This window comes from Archocentrus centrarchus, chromosome 8, assembly GCF_007364275.1.
Source record: "Archocentrus centrarchus isolate MPI-CPG fArcCen1 chromosome 8, fArcCen1, whole genome shotgun sequence".
Lineage (NCBI taxonomy): Eukaryota > Metazoa > Chordata > Actinopteri > Cichliformes > Cichlidae > Archocentrus > Archocentrus centrarchus.
Window position 1 is genome coordinate 5,885,874 of NC_044353.1, and position 17,515 is coordinate 5,903,388.

Below are 17,515 nucleotides of genomic sequence, written 5' to 3' on the forward strand. Positions count from 1 at the left end.
AGAACAGACAGAGGAAGTCATCTACTTTGCAGATGTGCAAAGTAAAATCCAAACTGGTCCTAGTTATAACAGGAGCATTATGAGCTGTAACACCAACACTGAAAGAGTGGCTCTGGCAGATTCCAGATTCTTGGATTCTTGGCAGATTCTTGGAGCAGCTCATCAAAAGTCTCTGTCCAGAGGAGTTCCATTCTATGAACAGATAAGATACTGAACCAAACCATCAAACTCCCAGAACTCCAGAAGAATCAACCTTGAGGATCAAATATAGTATAACATATTTAGACAAGATAGAAAGCAAGGGAGAGGAGCGTTGTTTTATTGCATGTTAAAGACATGATAAAATGTAACCAAGCTGAAAGGCCAAAAGGAGTTGTACTTGAATGTGTTGACCATCACCATTTCTAGTTAAATGTCCTTTCATTTGCATATAGCATCAAACTTCAGCAAAGTTAGATTTTTATGATCAGCTAAAACAAAGAAATAATCATTATGGGTGATTTTTAATATGAACTGGCATGTAAAGAATGAAAGCAGCTTGGAACACCTGAATTCAATTATTTGGATGGTTGAGTGAATACGTTTGGCAATATAGTGTCATCTGTAAGCTATTAAGCTTGCTTCATAGTACACCTGTCCGGTCTGTCTGATCATTAACATTTTATGAACATCCAATCACACGAATGTCTAGAGTCACAAGGAGCTACTCATAACTCATAACAAGGTCCTTTTATTAATCCTTTTACACTGAAACTGTTTTCATTTCAGATGATGATAACTGAAGTGTGGAGTTGACCTCGGTGACACAAACAGCCTTCATAGAGAAACAGTTTAATTCCTTTTGACATTAAATAAAGGCAACAGATTATACAACTGCTTTTAATGTCTTGTGTTTTATTTCATGTACTGAAGTTCAAAAAGTGTATCAGAGCATTTTCTAACTGAACACAGTGGACACAACATCGAGCTTGATGTGATGAGCGAGGCTGAAAACTGGCTGAAAACTGGATGCTCATGGGCTGGTTAATCCTCCTGACTCATAGAATGAATTTCATGCTTTATTAGATTATGATCTAAAACAAGACCATAAACTAAATGGGGACTGTGTTCAGAGGTCAAAACTTACAGCTCTTTCTTTTTTCCTTCATACATTTAGATTTACATTTTAATACCATGACTTTTTAAAATCCCGGGGAACCCTGAAGAGCTGCTGTGGCTGCTCTGCTTATTCCCAGATGAACTTCAGAGACAAATCACCAAGTTTCTCCTGAAGGACTTGATCGACTCTTTCACTCTGTGCAACAGTCAGTGTGTTCTTCCAGTCTCCAATCTGACCTGTAATGAAGACAAAAACTCTAGACCTGATATCTGTTAATATTTTTCTGCACAGCAGCTGCAGGTCTGTTGTGTTACCTTTGCGCAGGAATTTTCCACTGAACTTCTCTCGTGGAATCTGCTCATAGTTTGCTTTCGGGTCATTCTTCATGGATTTTTCCTCAACTTGATCGATGGCTTTTCCCCAAGAAACTGCTGAGCTTCTTCACCACTCCCTTCAGGTCCTGAAAGTGAAGCAGGAACCCAACAGAGAAAAGATCTCAAACTCTGCCAGAGATTTATTTGTTTCTAATGAACAACAAAATTGTGAAAAATCATATTACCATAATTATGTCCTCATAGGTCAGGAAGAAGATGTTGTACTGGTCTCTGCTTGAATGCCACTCCCTGATGTGGTCAAAGAAGGATGATGGCGCTACTGTATGGTGGCAAAATGCAGGCAGTCATTTGGCATTTTCATTTAAAATCACTTCAATTCTATTCAATTTTATTTATATAACACCAAATCACAACAAACAGTCACCTCAATGTGGTTTGTATTGTAAGGTAAAGACCCTACAATAAAATCAAGTGTGTCTTGATTATAAATATACCCCACTAGCACTTATGTATAAACAGCATGATATCAGGGGTGGAGGAAGAAAGTTTTTGCTAGACAAATGAATTTCTTTCTATACTCATTTTACCAACAGATGGATAACTGCACGGTCCTCTTTGCAAATGTTTAGAATCTTAGAAACTAACTCAGAATAAGTTGCTTAGGGCCACTGGAGTTTTAACTTATCTCCAAAGAAAAATGCCAGAATAAAGTCAGCACTTTAGGAAGTAAATATACTTCTCAAACACTTTTTAATCAGAGTATAGCATCAAGTCAAACATCTGGGATATTGATCTGGTCAGTTAAGCAGCAGAGGGGGTTGTTAATCTGTTTCAGCTGCTTTGGTGTAAATGAAATTAACAACAGATTCCAGGAGACAGGCAGACAGTTACTCTAGGAGAGCTGGACAGGGCCATGAAAGGTCCTTAATCCATCGGCAGAACCGTTCTCTGCTCCTTTGTGCCAGGAGGAAAAGGATGAGCGGCTGCCAGAGCTACACAGTGACCTCCAGCAGCCACTGGTCTGAATGTCTCTGACCAAACAATCAGAAACAGACTTCATGAGGGTCACCTGTTAGACCCTACGTTGGCGCAGTGGGTTCTGGGTTCATCCTGGTGCACGACACTGGCTGACCTCATGTGATGAGACTATGCAGGAAGTTTTTGGACAATGAAGGAATTTATACCATTGACTGGCCGCCACGCTCACCTAACCTAAATCCAATGAAACACCTCTGGGACAATATGTTTAGGTCTATCCGACACCACCAGGTTGTGCCTCAGACTGTCCAGGAGCTCAGTGATGTCGTGGTCCAGATCTGGGAGGAGATTCCCCAGCACGCCATCCATTGTCTCATTAGGAACCCTGACATTGTCGGGCATGCATACAAGCACATGGAGGCCATCCAAACTACTGAGTACCATTTTGACTTGCTACAATGAAATTTTGTCAAAATTGACCAGCCTGCTGCATCATTTTTTCACTTTGATTTTTGGGGTGTCTTTGAATTCAGCCCTCTGTAGATTGGAAAATTTAATTTCCATCAAATGACGCAGCATTTTTCAGTGGTATTATATTTCACTTTGGTTTTATTTGGGTTAAAGTCTGTTTGACTTTTTAAGATATATTGAATTCTATAGAAGGCAACAGAATAGCAGTAATTTAATTCATCAAAAAGTGGAATATGAGGTCAAAAGACTCTATGATGTTATTGTGAGCTGCTTGGTGTTATTGTGTGACTAATCTCTGTTTGCTTAGGAGAGGCACATGCACTGTGTACCCTTCGCGTGAGTAGGTAGAAGGTTCTAGGACATGTTTGTGTCCGTGGCTCATGGCCATAATGCCCTGTCAATGATTTTTATCTTATCCTATCATGTCAAAAGCATATTTGTGAAACTGAATAGAATAGAATAGAATGCCTTTATTGTCATTATACAGGATGTACAATGAGATTGGAGGGCCACTCCTGTTCAGTGCCATGTAACAGAAAATCAAACTCTCTAAAATGAAAATAAAAATATTATAAAAATATTATAATCTAGTATAATCAATATGATCAAGAGATATACAGAAAATAAACAATGTGTAAAATATACAAAAAATAGAATGTATAAAAATATATACATACATACCTACATTGGTGCATCTGTACATTGTAAGAAAGTAAATGCGTGTATACATATAATAATGAAGATGATGAATATTGCACTTGGTGAATGAATATTGCACTAGTGAATGAATACTGGATATTACACAATATAGGAATGTTAGATATTGTTCAGTATGAATAATCTAATATTGCACAGAGATGTGGGTGTTGCACAGTTACGGTGGGTGAGTGTGAGAGTTCAGGGTGGTGATTGCTCTGGCGAAGAAACTGTTCCTGAGTCTGTTTGTTCTGGCTTTGATGCACCTGTAGCGCCTGCCAGAGGGCAGCAGGTCAAACAGGTCAAAGCCAGGGTGTGAGCTGTCCTTGATGATGTTCCTGGCTCTGCTGATGCAGCAGGAGGTGTAGATGTCCATCAGGGAGGGGAGAGGGCAGCCAACGATTCTTTGTGCTGTCTTGACTACCCTCTGAAGCCTGACCCTGTCTGCCTCAGTGCAGCTGCCGTACCATACTGTGATACAGTACGTCAGCAGGCTCTCAATGGATGAGCGGTAGAAGGTCAGCGGCAGGTTTGAGTCCAAGTTGTTCTTCCTGAGGACCCTCAGGAAGTGAAGTCGCTGCAGAGCCTTCTTGATAACAGCTGTGATGCTATCTGACCAAGAGAGATCAGCAGAGATGAGGACACCAAGAAACCTGAAGGTGTGGACCCTCTCCACACACTCAAGGTTGATGTAGAGGGGAGCTGGGTCAGTCCTGTGCTTCCTGAAGTCGATGATGATCTCTTTGGTTTTCATGGTGTTCAGTACCAGGTTGTTCTCTGAACACCAGGCTGTCAACTTCAGGACCTCCTCTCTGTAAGCTGCCTCATCTCCCTTTGAGATGAGTCCGACCACTGTGGTGTCGTCAACAAATTTGACGATGAGGTTGTTATTGTGGGCCGGACTGCAGTCATGGGTGTAGAGGCAGTACAGGAGGGGGCTCAGCACACAGCCCTGTGGGGAGCCAGTGCTCAGTGTGCGGGTGGAGGAGAGATGGGGGCCAAGTCTCACAGTCTGGGGCCGGTTGGTTAAGAAGTCCTTGATCCAGGAACATGTGAGAGGGGGGAGGCCCAGGGTGTGCAGTTTGGTGGTGAGAATGTCCGGGATGATTGTGTTGAACGCTGAGCTGTAATCCACAAAGAGCATGCGAGCGTAGCTCTGCTGCTGCTCCAAGTGGCTCAACACAGAGTGGAGAGCTACAGCGATGGCGTCCTCTTTGGAATGTGGGAAAAGTATAAAGAAACATAAAATAAAGTATATAGGTGGACTATTATCCATTAGTTTATGCCTTAAGTGTGTTAAACACAACCCAATTTGAAATAATATCCTTCAGTTTGTCCTGATCACATAAATATAGGTTATCATTTATCAGACCAAAACTCTTCTTGGTCGTCATCACTATGCAGATAGTGGAGGTGAGGAACCTTACCATTTCTGTCAGATACCACTTGAGAAACTGATCGAACCTCTTGGGTGCATCCAGGTCTGCAAAGGCTTTGCTGAAGTGATACTAAGACACAACGTTGTCCTTTGGATTCCTCATCAAATACACGATCTGACATTAAAAAAGAAAATAAAAACAGAATCCAATCTTATGACACTTTCAAAATAGTTAAGTATTTTAATGAGAACTTGAGTTTATGTAGCTTATTAATTCCTACTAGTTTTAAGAGCTGCTTCTTATAAATGTATAAGCAACTTCATCTGAAGCAGGTTGTTGTCACCACGATTTGAAGCTTTCCTTTAATCATTCTGGCTGCCACTATGTTTGTTTTGCAGCCAGGAGGGTCCATGTTTCAGAAATGGAGCTGTGTGCTAATTTATCAGCTAACCTTGGTTATCAAGATACAGCCATAGATAGGACGAATTAACTTAGTACTGAGCAATCAACTAAGAAAAAAGCAGAATTTCACTGAAACTTGTCAGAAGTCCCAAATATTTGATGGTTCCTGCCTCCTTTTTTGTTTTTCTTGACAATAAAGCTTCAATAAAACTGCTTTTCTTGAACTTTATCTTTTAGTTCATATAGTTCATTCTTGAATAGGAAAGTTACACTAATCAGCCTCATTTTAGTAATGAATCAAAACTTTGATTCATACTTTAAAAAAGGTAACTCTTATTGCGACAAGTCCCCTAGACTTGGATTGCACAATTATGGAAAAAGTCATAATCATGATTATTTAACACAGTCACTCACACAAAGGCTGGTCCATTACAGCACAGAGCAAACAGGAAACATGTTCAGCTTCAGACTAAATCAGAATTATTCAGGCCAGCAACAACTACTGGTTATACTGGCAGCAACTACTGATTATACTGGCAGGGCTGCAGTGTTTGCCGCAGATACCACCCTGTAGCAAATGTGTTCATTTATGTGTTATTTATCTTGTGGTTGTGTTCCAGTGTCGTCCGATAGAAACAAATAAAATGCCCCCCCCCAACACACACACACACACACACACACACACACACACACACACACACACACACACACACACACACACACACACACACACACAGACACTTTTTTGGTCAGCTGTTTTCTGCACAAATATTTACAAATGCACAGGGCGAATCGACCTGCTGAACAGGCCAGTCAGAATTGCTGCAGGCTGTGTTGACCTGACGTGTAGTTGCATTTCTTGGGAGAGACATGTCAGGTTGTCACAGAGGTTACGGCATAGAGTTCCTGCTCAATAATTAATGGTAATTAACATATAATGCACCTGCACAGAGTTGTGCCAAAAAATGATTTACAATGTTTCTTTGTGTGTGTGTATTTTATGTATAATGTCATTGCTTATATTAGTAAATAGACTGTAGACAACAGGATTTATGAAGGGCTTATATATAAAAAAATTTTTTAATTCTGTGTTATTCTGTCTACATTATAATGAATCTAGTCCTTTCTGACCACTTAAAAATTCTGTTATGGAACTATGATATTACATTAGTTATATAATATATATTAGTCAGCCAAATCTCTCTGAAAAAATACATTTTTCATGTAAATGACCATTTTACCCTGATAAATAAAGAATACATAAAAGTCACTTTGCCAAAAAGTGTTTGCAGTTTCCACCTCGTGACAGGAGTTATGAATGACTTGATATGATTCATGAAAGATGTGTTTGACAGATTATAGGCCAAAAAGTAATTTACAGAAATTTAAATACAGGTTAGCTTGAAGGCTCCACAAAGACTCAATACTGCAGCATAAATCAGGGCTAAAAGTATACTTGCAGAACATAATGTGACAAAATTATTTTAATAATAATCTTTTTTATCGATTACACTGTTTTTGTGATCATTTGGAGCCAAAATTGAAATTCGATCAATTGCACAGCCTACCCCAGACACACAATGGGCAGTGTGCCCAAAGAGTATTAGATTAGTTATGCTGACTGATTTAACTGCTGTTAGGCCACCTGTAGCAAGATTAGTAAGATAGTGAGATTGTAACAGTAAGCACACATTCTCATAATAAATAATCATTGCTTGGTTGAAAATTACTTCCAATATTAAAGTTATTGGAAAGTATAACTTGCTGCCATGGACCTGGACTTAACACTTTTAATCTATATTAGACCCACAGTTTTGCACTGCTCTTTCCAAAGTCATTAAGGGTTTAATAAAAGGAGAAAAAAGAAAAGTCTTAAAATGGTGAAATATTTTTATTCATTGATCACAGAGTTGAAGAGATTGACTGAAATTTTTCATATTTTGACATGAAAAGGGTTTTGATTACTTGAGTGTCTTTTGCACAGGTGAGTCTGTGTTATGAGAAATGCCTTAACTGTTTTTGAGAACTGGCTGAAGAGTGGTGAGAATGATGTTCCTGATGTGAGAATTGCACCAACACCATTGGGAAAAACAGTAAGACACAAAATGAAATGTGAACGATTTAACTGAAACTACAAAATTATGAAAATCAAAAAAAGCAAAGTGATACTTGTGAAACTATATGCGTGTGAAAACAGACAAATAAAATACATAATCTGACAACACAGCATCAACCACTGTATAGTCCACTAAAGTCATACTACATGCATTCAGTAATCACTGTATTAGATATCCCTGTTCAGCTGCTCGTTATCCATGTAGGCATGATCAAGGCAGACAATTGAAGTGCAGACGCAGATGGGCTAAAGCAGCAGAAACCACACCAGGTGCCACTCCTGTGAGCTAAGAACGGGAAACCCAACAAAATCGGACAACAGAAGATTGGAAAAACACTGTACTCCAATGGCCTCCACAGTCATCGGAGCTCATTTTTGGGATGTGGTCCAAGGGGAAATTTGGATGAGCAGCTGACAGTTCTGTAGCAGCTGTGATGCTGTCATGTCAATATAGAGCAAAATCTCTGAGGAATGTGTCCAGCACCTGGTTGAATCTATGCCATGAAGGATTAAGGCAGCTCTAAATTTAAAAGAAGCCCAGGGATGTACTAGAGAGGTGTAACTAATAAAGTAAGTGTATATGTATAGTATGTGCTTCTGCGTAATTAGCAGTGCCATGACATGCACCTGTGACACAAGAGTATGTATTTCTATTTGTTTCAACTAAACCTCTCCTGAGAATGTGTGTTTCACTGACAGTGTGTTTCTGACCTTCCTCTTTCATACATATCTGAAAAAAGGTTTGAAGTAATTTGGTTGAAAACATTAATGCAGTGCTGGACAGTATAAAGAAAAGTGAGAGATCTAACTGACAATAGAGCAAGCTGTTCTGATGACCTGTGAGATTCAGATGTGTTTTGGAAATTTTAGTGCACTGAATAAAAAAAGCATACTGCCATAGTTGTCTTTAGAAAATGTATTCTTGCAGGAAGGAATTTGGTCAATACAGAACATGCAGCGATGCAATGATGCAATTCAGAGAAATAAAGGAGACAGACCTTACTTTTACAAAATCTTAGAGCATCACAGCACACTGTTCAGCCCGTTCCCAGCCATCCTATACAGGTCACACACAGTTCAGAGAGCTACAGTATATGCAGCAGTCTGCACAAACAGGCCTCATTGGTGTTGGAGACAGAGGTACCAGGACAGAAACCAGAACTATCAGAGCCTATCCCAGCTGTCATAGGGCGAGAGGCAGGGTACACCCTGAACAGGTCACCAGCCTGTCGCAGGGCCAACACAGAGAGACAAACAACCTTTCACACATTCATGCTCTATGGTGGCTACAATGTAGTGTAGCCAATTAACCTAACCCCAGTAAGTGGATGTCTTTGGAATGTGGGAGGAAACCCACGCAAGCACAGGGAGAACTCCACACAGAGAGACGGAGAGGCCTGGGTGGAATCGAACCCAGGCCTTCCAGATGGTATTCTAATTGTGAGGCAGCAGTGCTAACCACTGCGCCGCCATGCTGCCCGTGCATCAACACAATGATTTGTCATTGTGCATCAACACAACACAATGACAAAACTGTGCACTGACTGATGTTGATGCTTACAGTCACAATAGAGGTCTCACAGTTCACAGATTGCTGTTACTGGATGCATATATGCTATAAAATATAAATCATATGTTCATGTTGTTTTCACATCTTCCCAGCAAACAGTCCAAACCCCCACATCATCTCCCCGGTCAATACTGGTCACAATATGATGCCACAAACTGAACCCCAGAGGGACTGATGTCAGTGTTGTTTTTTGCACGTAGAGTAGAGGTTGTGTTAGACTATCTGATGCCACCCCATGCTCCCCTTCTAGATACGCCCCTCCATGCAGGTGAAGTTGAACAAGGACATTCAGTCGACAGCAGCTGGGTCTTCTATGTCAGCTGACATTGATTCAATGAGGAAATATTTAGGAAAGATTACGATTTGAGTTAAAAACTGATTTAGCTCCATTGTGTAACAGATTACACATTCACTTACCAAGTGACATGTTGCTGGTTTGATTCCAACCAGAAATATGAATTCCCTATTTGGTTGCATCAGGAAAGCCATCTGGTGTAAAACTCTACTACTAAAAGTAGCCTGGTGTATGTGCAGTGCTGCGAAAAAGCTTTGCTCCCTCAATTTGCATTTAATATGCATGTTAAATGCAAACTGAGGCCTAATCACACATAAACACAGCATATTGGCATAAACACCTCATACCAGCTATCAGCCAATACTCAAAGTGTTGCAATGTCCAAGTCAAAGTCCAGATCTGAACCTGACTAAAATGCTGTGGGTGGACATTAATCTAGTGTTAGTGTTACAAAAGTCACGTTAGAGTTAAACCAGTATCTGTGAACCTCAATGAACTGAAGCAATGCTGTAAAGGAGAGTGGACCAAAAGTCATCCACAGTGATGTGAGGGAAAGATAAAGTCATACAGTTATTGCTGTTAAAGGTTCTGCAAGCTACTCAATCACTTAGTTTTTAACAGAAATGCAAACGCTGTGAAAATGTTTGTTTTGTTTTTGGTATATTATGTTTTTCTATGATCTTCAGATATGGAAGAAAAAAGCTCTAAACTCTTAAATAAAAATGGTATTACTTTGCCAGTATTATGGTAGATTCTAAAAATATGCACACATCTGCTAAGTACAGCTACAGTACAGGTACAAGTACAACCTTCTTCCTCTGAATCACCAATGTGTAAAATACTTAAATACAATTTTCCAGCCATCTGTTTTATTAACTGCTTATCCAACAGATATTTGTATTTACTCAAAGTAACTTTTTGTTTTTTGTTTATTAATGACACATTACCCCTTTCAAGTATTACTCTATGGTGATGGTATTGTAATCTGTAATTACCGAGTTGTATCAATAAATTACTCATCAATTACTGTATAAATGAGTGCTGTAAAACAAGCAGCACAAACGTAACATTTTCTTCCTGGACGCACACTTTGCTCTGGTACCTGTTAAATATTCTATCACTGACTAAAACAGAGTAAATATAATTGACAGCAGTGGGCAACAAAACATCGATAACACAACAATAAAATAATGTAAAAAGTTCTGATAGGCAACAAACCTGTTTTAAAAAGTGTAAAACATAGATGCTTCAGAACATGTAGTATGATTAATATGACTAAATTAACATTTGTCATTAGCTATAAGGGGCTCAATGACCTAAACTTACATATATGGTTATTAAATAAAAATGATTTTTTTAGAGAAGTATAAGATATAATAATAAATATTCATTTGTTTTGATGTTGATAAAAGGACAGGTGTATGTGACAGGTACTAAATCTGTAGCGGTCTCCGAAGGTATCCCATTTTAAATCAGTATTAGTACTTATTGTTATAATCATTGATATTATTAATAAAAGAATATTAAAAAGAACAAATCAAAAATATTTTGTTAAATAACAATTGTTATCTCGTTTGGCGCTGCTTATATTTTAGTCTCTGTTGTGTATACATACTAACTGTGTATTTCTAACTTTACTGAAAGTAAATGTGGTGCCCCAACATGGCACCATGCAGTGCCCTCTAGTGGTGACCATAGTGCCATTACCACAGTTTTGTCTTTATCCAATCTTTCTGCTTTTTTGAAAGGCCTGCTATAATAAAAGTGACTTATATGCCACATGGGCCTCTCTGCCACACGGGCCTCTCTGAAAGCCACAGCTCTCAGCTCTGTCACTGATGCAGGAGCTTTGCTGTTTACTTTCCCAAACTATTAACCGGCCCTCTCAGTTGTGCTGACTGTGAGTGAGGCTGTGGAGCCACCTGTAGAAGACAGTAACAGCTTCAGCTCCCCTCACAACCTGGTGATGGAGGTTACATACACTAACCATATCTTCAGGCAGCAGTGTTTATGCATGGTATGAAGACAGGTAACTTAAAGCCCCATCCTTTTTCTGTGCTAGCAAAAAATTTAATACAAATATTTTTTGTGTGTCTTTGTAGCATTTTGATTTGAATATTTGGGTTCTTTGGGACGCGTGGGCAAATTATTTTATTTATTCTGCATTTTTGGCCGCAGCAGCTTTTTGTGACAGTGGAGAGAGACAGGAAATGGGGGAAAGAAATTCGAGCAACAGGCTGGGATGCGAACCCGCGCCGCAACGCAGCATGTGCATGTGGTCGCCGGCTTCACCACTAAACCACCCAGTGCGCAAAATAATTAAATATGTTTTAGGACATCAACTTTTTACAGCAAAATATTGCACAATTTGTTAATGCTAAAAAATAAAAGTTGAACAGACTGTGGTAAGGTCTGCATCATGCATTTTCTTCAATCTTGTACAAAATATTCCTCCTTAATTTTTATAAAATATAAAATATATTGGGCAATATCATCTTTGATGGTCAGTCATTGTTTGGGGGCTGATGCTTGAGTCTAAAACCTAAAATCAGCACCTCTGCTGCCAGCAGTCCTTTGCTTCTGATTGGTGAATTGAAATGCTGGTTTGACTTATTAAGTTCATGTCCAGGTATGTGTGATTGCTGTTTATAGGATCAGAGAAGCTGGAAAGGGAAAAGATATCGTGGATATGATGAGCTTGTTTCAGAGTGCAGGGCCCAGTATTTGATTTTTGTAGGTTTGGGTCCATTTCTTTTTCAGTGTGTTTTCTGAAAAAAACAAACAAATGCAACTTATTATGTTTCATTTCCACCTTTTCTGGGTTTTTGCACCTCTTATTTTCATTTGCACCTTGTTTTTTCACCCTTTGTTCCTTTATATGTACCTCTTTAATTTATTAATTTATTTTTGTACTGCTGTCTTCATTATGGTTGGCTGTTTAGATTTGTTCTCTCTCCTTACTTTTTAGAAAACATGCATGCTCGTGTCTGTTTTCACTTATGAATGAATCCTGCACCCAGATTTGAGACACCATCACCCAGTTGTTGGTCCAGTTCCTTTTCCATGTGGCCATTTTCAGCACTGGAAAACAATTCAGGTTTAATGCTGAATGGGGTTCATTCTAGAGTGCATAATTACTGTCTTTAACTTGTGTTTGTGTTTCTCACAGAGACTCCACTGATGTGTTTACTCACTGATCATCAATGACTGTTATTCCTGTGTGGATGTAATCCCCCCTCTGACCACCATGTGGCACTGTTATACAGCAAAACTGGAGCATAACTACAGTATAGGAAATAAATAATAATAATGAATCTCTGAAATCAAAACAACTGAGAACATCAAACTTTCAAATAAACATGGAGCCTATCCCAGCTGTTACAGGGTGACAGATGAGACAAGTTAGTTAAACAGATCAATTTACATGTTCTTAGTCTGATGTTTGATCAGTTTTGCTCAGTTATACGTAATTATATATGTAAACCTGATACTGTGGTGACGTAACCTTATAACCTTGGAGCCAATTGTGTGCTGATAACGCTCCTCCTCCAATTTCAAATAAATGAACACTCCTAACAGCAGTTATCCACAGCCTCATCAGCTGCAATGTTCAACACTTTTTTTTTTCCAGTGTTAATTTCAGTGCAATTTGAAGTAAATTACATGCTGTAAATCTCAGTAAAACCTGTTTGTACAATTAATTTAAATACTTTACTTCAAAAAATCCTCTGTGGTTACAGTCGTGTCTTTTTTAATGATTTAACTAACACAAAGCACAGGGAACACGAGACTGTCAAAATAAAACAGGAAGTAACTAAACATGGTACACGCAGCCTACACACATGGAAACCTGACACACAGAGGGAATCTGACGAACTCAGGGCCAGGATACAGTTTCAGAGGGACATAAGGGACTGCAACATCATCTGCCTCACGGAGACATGGCTGACCCCCCTCATACCGGACCACGCCGTACAGCCGTCGGAGTTCTTCAGTGTTCATCGCACGGACAGAACGAGTGAGTCTGGAAAATCAAGAGGAGGAGGTGTGTGCCTAATGATTAATAACAACTGGTGTGACAGTAGGAATGTTGTCCCTCTGAAACAATCATGTTCACCTAACCTGGAGCTCCTAACCCTGAAATGCCGCCCCCACTACCTGCAGCGCCGTCTATATTCCACCTCAGGCGGACACAAACACTGCACTATACGAGCTACATGAGGCTATTTCCACCTATCAGGCTAACCAGCGTGATGCGGCTCTCATCGTAGCCGGGGACTTTAACAGTGCAAACTTGAAAAAGGTAATACCGGAGTTTATTCAACACATCGACTGCCCCACCAGAGAGGACCCTAGACCACTGCTACTCTCTATTCAAAGAGGGCTACAAAGCAAAGCCTCTTCCGCCTTTTGGGAAGTCAGACCACACCTCTGTCCTTCTCATGCCGAAATACAAACAACGGCTCAGGCAGGAACCCCCTGCTGTGAGAGAAGTGACACGGTGATCTGATCAAACAGAGGCCGCTCTGCAGTGTGCGTTGGATTCAACCGACTGGGACATGTTTCGCAGCAGCGCGGGCGGAGACATCGAGGAGTTTACGGAAACTGTTGTGGGATTTATTGGGAAAGTTGTTGATGACACTTCACTTAGGAGGACCATCAGGACTTTTCCCAACCAGAAGCCGTGGGTGGATAAATCTGTCCGCGACGCCCTGAGGTCCCGCACCGTTGCCTACAACTCCGGCCTCGCCTCGGGGAACATGGAGGACGACAAGGTTGCATCATACAATGTCCGCAGAGCGGTGAAAGAGGCTAAACATCGCTACGGCCGCAGACTGGAACAGCAACTACAACAGTCTGACCCCAGGGGACTGTGGCAGGGACTACGCACCATCACGGACTACAAAGCACCACACACACACCCGGTGAGTGCCGACGCTTCTCTGGCTGATGAACTCAACATCTTCTTTGCGCGCTTTGAGTCGGGAAGCCGACAGCCCGCTGCGCTCCCGGCCGGAGGGGCGGAGACACTCACTGTGACGGAGCGCGACGTGAGGAGGGCGTTTAGACGTGTAAACACCAGGAAAGCGGCTGGACCAGACGATATTAGTGGACGTGTCCTTAAGACCTGCGCTGACCAGCTGGCACCTGTGTTTACACTGATATTCAACCTCTCACTGAAACTGTGTGTGATTCCCACCTGCTTTAAAAAGTCCATCATAGTCCCTGTCCCAAGAAACCACACCCCAGCAGCCCCAATGACTTCAGGCCCATAGCGCTCACCTCAGTGGTGATGAAGTGTTTTGAGAGACTCATCAAGACATTCATCACCTCCTCACTGCCCACCACCCTCGACCCACTACAGTTTGCATACCGGCCAGACAGATCCACAGATGACGCCATATCCTTCCTCCTCCACAAGACCCTTTCACACATAGACACTGGTAAGGGGAACTATGTGAGAGTGCTGTTTGTAGATTACAGCTCAGCATTCAACACCATAGTTCCCTCCAGGCTGGTCTCTAAGCTGCTGGACCTGGGCCTGGGCCCATCCCTGTGCAGGTGGGTTCACAGCTTCCTGACCAGCAGACCACAGGTGGTACGAGTGGGTCACCTCACCTCATCCTCCCTCACCCTCAACACTGGATCCCCCCAAGGCTGTGTGCTCAGCCCTCTGCTGTACTCACTGTACACCCATGACTGCGAGGCCACGTCAGAGTCCAACGTCATCATCAAGTTTGCTGACGACACTGCTGTTGTGGGACTAATCTCCCACAATGAGGAGACAGCCTACAGGAGAGAGGTCTCCCGCCTGGAGAACTGGTGCCAGGAGAACCACCTCCTGCTCAACGTCAGCAAAACGAAGGAACTGATCGTGAACTTCAGCAGGAAGCAGCAGAGGGACTACCATCCACTTGTCATCAGTGGTGCTGAGGTGGAAAGAGTGGACACTTTCAAATACCTGGGAGTGACCATCTCACAGGACCTGTCCTGGACTCATCACATAAACATCACTGTGAAGAAGGCCAGACAGCGTCTCTACCTCCTCAGGTGGCTGAGAGACTTCAAGCTCCCACTCAAGGTGCTCAGGAACTTTTACACCTGCACCATCGAGAGCATCGTGCGTGGGAGCATCACCACCTGGATGGGAAACTGCACCAAGCAGGACTTCATGGCCCTAAAAAGGGTGGTTCGTTCAGCTGAACGGACCATCAGAACCACCCTCCCCAACCTGCAGGACATTTACACCAAGCAGTGCAGGCTGAGGGCCATGAAGATCCTAAAACAGCCCAGCCACCCCGGACACTCTCTCTTCTCCCTGCTCCCATCAGGCCGGCGTTACCGCTGCCTGAGGGCTAAGACTGAAAGGTTGTAGAAGAGTTTTTACCCACAAGCCATCCGTCTGCTCAACTCTGAGCCCTAAACTGGACCATTATTGCACAATGTAAATATTATAATTTATAATGTATAATTCCATGTAAAAGTGTGTATAGTGTATAGTATATAGAGTATAGTGTATAGTAGGGCTGGGTATTGTTAGGAACCTCACGATTCGATTCGATTTCGATTATTGCTGTTGCGATTTGATTCAATTCGATATTGATTTAAAGTTGTGAAGACACAAATGATTTAAGATAATGTTGATATTTTTAAAATATTTATTTTCATACAAACTTCTGTAACATCACATTTCTGAGCAAAGAAACAAACTTCTTTCTGCAATGTGCTTAAAGTAGAAAACTGTTCTTAATAAACAATAAAAAATAAAGTGCATGTAAAATAAAATTAGGCATAGCTTATCTCTTGAAAGTCTAATATAAATAAAAATGCATTTCAATAACATCTGTGCATATCAGTGCAGATTTAAACACAAATCATAGGGTTGTATTCAACTGAATTGCACTGAAAAAGTTTAGTGCTTGTAAACATTCTTAGCTTTTGAACATGTAGTGATTACAGTGACGGCACAGGGACTTCTGTCATGTATTTACATGTTGGTATTGCGTAGCGTGGTTCGAGTATCTTTAGCATATTCTTAAAACCCTTGTTTTCAACAACACTGTACGGTCGTAGGTCCTTGCAAATAAACACGGCTACAGACTTTGTGATTTTTTGTGCACGGGCAGAGCTTGGCGGAAGTTTAGAGATGAATGAGTTGTCGATTTGTGTCTGTTTGGAGTCAACAGGTTGTGCTTCGTGTTTTTGTAGCGCATCTGCGTGGTATCTGGTTAAGTGGTTGCGCAGGTTTGTCATGTTACTGCAGTACTTTAATTCTTTCTGGCACAGCTTACATACCACCTTGCTTTTGACGACTTCTTGAGTTCCAGATTTAGATGGGAAAGCAAAATGAGCCCAAACATCTGACTTAAAAGTTGACGGAGTTAGCTTTCTACAGCTGCTCGCCATGACTGTTGTTATGCGCTCAGGTGCTCAGCACAGTAACCAAACTCGCAGCGCCCCCAACGTGTCAGGAGGTGAATCGATTCTGAGGAGCCCCCTAATCGATTATGAATTTTGCGTGAAATTATTGCAATGCATCGATTCTTCAATTATTTTACCCACCCCTAGTGTATAGTGTGAATTACTTTTTTATTCTTATTCTTCTTATTTATATGTGTGTATATATATGGTTGCAGGTACAAAATACATTTCACTGTGCATTGTACTGTGTATAACTGTGCATGTGACGAATAAACACTATCTTAATCTTAATCTTAAGTATGCTACATGCTTGCATATTTCAATAACTGTGTAACTGTGTCTGTGTATAAAAGTTGAACTAAGATAGAGAGCGGTGTCAGACTTGTGTGAAGCTGCACTGACTGCATAAGGCAGCTCCAACAATTCTGAACCAGATTAATCTGTAAACTGTTTGAAATGGCTTTATTAAATTTAATAATTGGACTCCTTATTCCTGTTGGTGTCATTCCTGTTCGATGAAACGAACACACAGAAATCTAAAAGCTTAAGCAGCAACACACACACTGTTTATGGGGGGGTGGCTGAGAGAAAGGGGACAGGACAGCGCTGTGTGTGATGATCGAGTGAAGAAGTGTGGGCGTAAGAGCAAGACAGGCAACCAGGTTCATTCCTTCATGCTGGAGTGGTTACGGCCAACACCAACCGCTGAATTATGAATTAAACACGGCTTTTGCTTGCAATCTCTCGCCAAT

At 41.1% G+C, this 17,515-nt stretch overlaps 1 pseudogene; it reads right to left on the reverse strand.

The window, feature by feature from the left end:
* Window positions 1-1,168: 1,168 nt before the first annotated feature.
* On the reverse strand, window positions 1,169-5,370 carry LOC115784270 (amine sulfotransferase-like; annotated as a pseudogene).
* Window positions 5,371-17,515: the final 12,145 nt, after the last annotated feature.